Raw genomic sequence first — 3,679 nt, forward strand, 5'->3', positions numbered from 1 at the left:
TTATATATCGTAGCTCATAAGAATATTATGGAGGAGCCCGACCCGGGGGGACCTGGTCCCCCCGTTGGTCATTATGTTACTATATCGAACGATTCGAGCATGGACACCGACACCTCATGCTCTGTAAATACCAGAAAACGTCCAGCGATTCCTAGGAAGCGTTGCAAAAAGTGCCAGAAAAAAATAAAAAAAGACCCGAAAAAGGCCAAGCCAGATATCAATTGCATGTGTCTTAGCGATACCGAAAACCACAATATTCCTAAACAAGACATTATCCTTGAAACTCAACCAAATGTGAATACAACTCAAAAATCCCAGGGCTTAGATTCACGGGTCGGTAGGATGCTGTATAAAGATACAGACTCCTCTCCGTATATTGTCCATATACAAAAGGTACCAAAGTCACCTAATGAAAACATAAACTTTCACCCTATAGTGTTTGGCCATTACTTAAAAACAAATAACATTAAAAATATTGTAGATGGTAGTATTAAGAAAATAGCCAGAAACCGATTATCTGTAGCCTTTTCTTCATATAATGAAGCCAATAGTTTTATAAGTAACCCTCAATTCAATTCAGAACAATTTAAATCTTTTATTCCATCATTTCAGGTGAGTAGAATAGGATTAGTTAGAGGCATACCTGCTGATTGGTCCGATGATGATGTTATAAATAATATTACTTTACCAATTGGATGTGGTGAAATACTAAAAATTAGGAGGTTAAAGAAAAAAACAATAGTGAATGGAACCGCTCAATTTAATAACACCGAATCTGTGGTAATAACATTTGACGGACAGACGCTACCAAAGAGAGTCTTCATGTGCTATAATGCACTTCCTGTAGACTTATATATATTCCCTACAATACAGTGCTTCAATTGCTGTAGATACGGACATGTCAAAAACCAATGTCGGTCAACACCTAGATGCTTTAGGTGTGGCCAAGGGCATGCTGGTGATAGTTGCTCAGTTGAGGAGGAGTCTATTTACTGTTGTATTTGCCACGGTTCGCACATTGCAACTGATAAAAAATGCCCAGAATTCCAACGCCAAAAATCAATTAAGGAGTCAATGGCTCACAATTGTCTATCCTACTCAGAAGCTTCTAAGTTACATCCTCCCATTTCAAAATTATATTCTGACGTGTTAATATCATCTACTTCTTCATCATCATCACCTGTAAATACACAAAAATCATTTTTCAACAACAATAATAATAAACAGAATTTGAATTTAATGCAACGGTCATATAAAAAAACTGTTTTCAAACAACCAAAATTGCCACAGAAACAACAAAATGGGTATGACAGACAAACACATAATAGCTTAATAAAAGATTATAATCCTCCATTAGGAGATAATGGATCTGCATATCCAGCTCCCGGTATTAACATGGATTCGATACAAGAAACAATTTTAGCATTAAACAAACTGATTACATCATTATCATCTTTATCACCGTCCAACGCTGCCATATTCACCACTGAATCACAAATTAATACCACTTCCAACAATGGACAACGTAGTCCAGTGGAATTGCCGCAGTGTGGTTAGTAAAAAACACGAAATTATTTTTTTAATTAATAAATACAAACCTATTGTTCTTTCCTTACAAGAGACATGGCTCAAGCCGGAATCACTTTTCAGGATTTCTGGCTACACTTGTCTCAGGGAAGACAGATCAGATGGGTATGGTGGTACAGCCATGCTCATCAAACACCATCAATCATTTCATCACATTCCTCTTCCATCACATCACTCTGATTTTTCAATCATTGCTGCATCTGTAAATAACATATGTTTTGTTTCACTGTATATACCTCATCCTTCATATTACATCTTCTCTGAAATAAAAAGTATTATTAGCCAATTACCACAACCAGTAGTAATTCTAGGAGACTTCAATGCACAGCATCAGTCATGGGGGAGTCACAAAGACAATCAATGGGGTTACGAAGTTTTAGATTTAATAGATTATAATAAACTGTGTATTCTCAATTCCGGCCAACCTACTCGGCGCACTGCTCCTCATGAAGGTTGTAGTGCACCAGATTTGTCAATATGTTCACCAAATCTATCATCTGTTTTTCATTGGAATGTGTTACAGTCAAGTCATGGAAGTGATCACTTTCCTATAATTCTATCATTTCCAGGTAAAGATAAAAGTAAATCGAATCAGTCTGAATCAATAAAGTATCATATTAACAATAATTCTAACTGGGATAAATTTCAAACTTCACTCAGGAATCAGTTATCTTTTCTTCCTGAAATATCATCAGAAAATGAGTCACTATGTGCTGAGGCTTTGACTGCAGCATTTATAAAAGCTGCTGATGAATCATTTCCAAAAAAAAATACTTCACGTCATCATACACCATCTCCACCTTGGTGGGATCAAGAATGCACAGTTGCCATTAAGAATAGGAAAGAGATTGAAAAACAATATAATACAAATCCAAACATAGCCAACTATCAGCTATATCTTGATTGCGTTAAGGATACTAAGAAATTATTCAGGAAAAAGAAGTTACTTAGTTGGAGAAATTTTTGCTTATCATTAAATCCAGGTATTCATCCTACTATAGTATGGAAAAACATAAGACGGTATAGATCTGCATTCACTACCCCATCTCATCCTATATCTGACTCTTTAGCTTCTGAGTTTCTAGATAATTTAGCTCCTCCCACTATTTCTATTGAACCTCCTCCTCCTTTACAAAATGTAAATTTTGAAGACCTAAATTCGCTTTTTACAATAGAAGAGTTAAAAGGGGTAGTACAAAACTTAAAAGATTCTTCTCCCGGTTTAGATGGCATTCCATATTCTTTCTTTCAACATGCTGATGAGGAAATTTTACAATACTACCTCAAGTTAATAAACCAAATTTTAATAACTGGTAATTTACCCACTTCATGGAGAAAACAAAAAGTTATTCCAGTACCAAAACCCAACAAACCCCCATCTTTGGCTACATCATATCGACCCATTGTTCTATCCTCTGTTTTATTAAAGATTGCGGAACATTTAGCGAAAAACAGACTAGAATGGTTTGTAGAAAAACATAACCTCCTTTCCAATACACAGTTTGGATTCCGCAAAGGTAGAGGTACCATAGATAATATTGCCATATTAACCACAGATATACGCACAGCATTCACAGAAAATAAATCTGTTGTTGCATCTTTTTTGGATATAAATTCTGCATATGATAATATTATTATAAGTATCCTAAAGGAAAAGTTAATTCAATTTGGTTTGCCTTTAATTTTAGTAAATTTCATTATTAATATTTTAATAGAAAGAATAATAATTTTAAATAACTCTTTGGAAACTAGAACCGTTCGAAAAGGCATTCCTCAGGGGTCAGTCTTAAGTCCACTACTTTACGATATATACACATCCGACTTAGAAAATTGTCTAGATTTAAGTATCATAAAATTACTTCAATATGCAGATGACAAGGCTATTTATGTAATCAATAGTTCGATAAATATTGCATGTAGAGATCTTATTAGCGCTTTGAAACAGTTAAAATCTTGGATGGACAAGCATGGCTTAGACTTGTCCATCAATAAAAGTTCCGTCGTCTTATTTACCCGTATGCGTATGCCTCCTCCTATTACTATTATTTATGATGGAGTGCCAATTCCCGTTAAAGACAAAGTCAAATTTTTA

At 34.9% G+C, this 3,679-nt stretch overlaps 1 long non-coding RNA gene across 1 annotated transcript; it reads right to left on the reverse strand.

Annotated features, from left to right (window-relative positions):
* Positions 1–742: 742 nt before the first annotated feature.
* LOC121738132 lies at positions 743–3,212 on the reverse strand. The gene is made up of 2 exons (XR_006037238.1): positions 1,599–3,212; positions 743–1,180 (listed from the first exon to the last, which is right to left on the reverse strand). It is a non-coding gene; the product is annotated as an uncharacterized LOC121738132 (long non-coding RNA).
* Positions 3,213–3,679: the final 467 nt, after the last annotated feature.

Source organism: Aricia agestis, chromosome 22, assembly GCF_905147365.1.
Source record: "Aricia agestis chromosome 22, ilAriAges1.1, whole genome shotgun sequence".
Taxonomy (NCBI): Eukaryota; Metazoa; Arthropoda; class Insecta; order Lepidoptera; family Lycaenidae; genus Aricia; species Aricia agestis.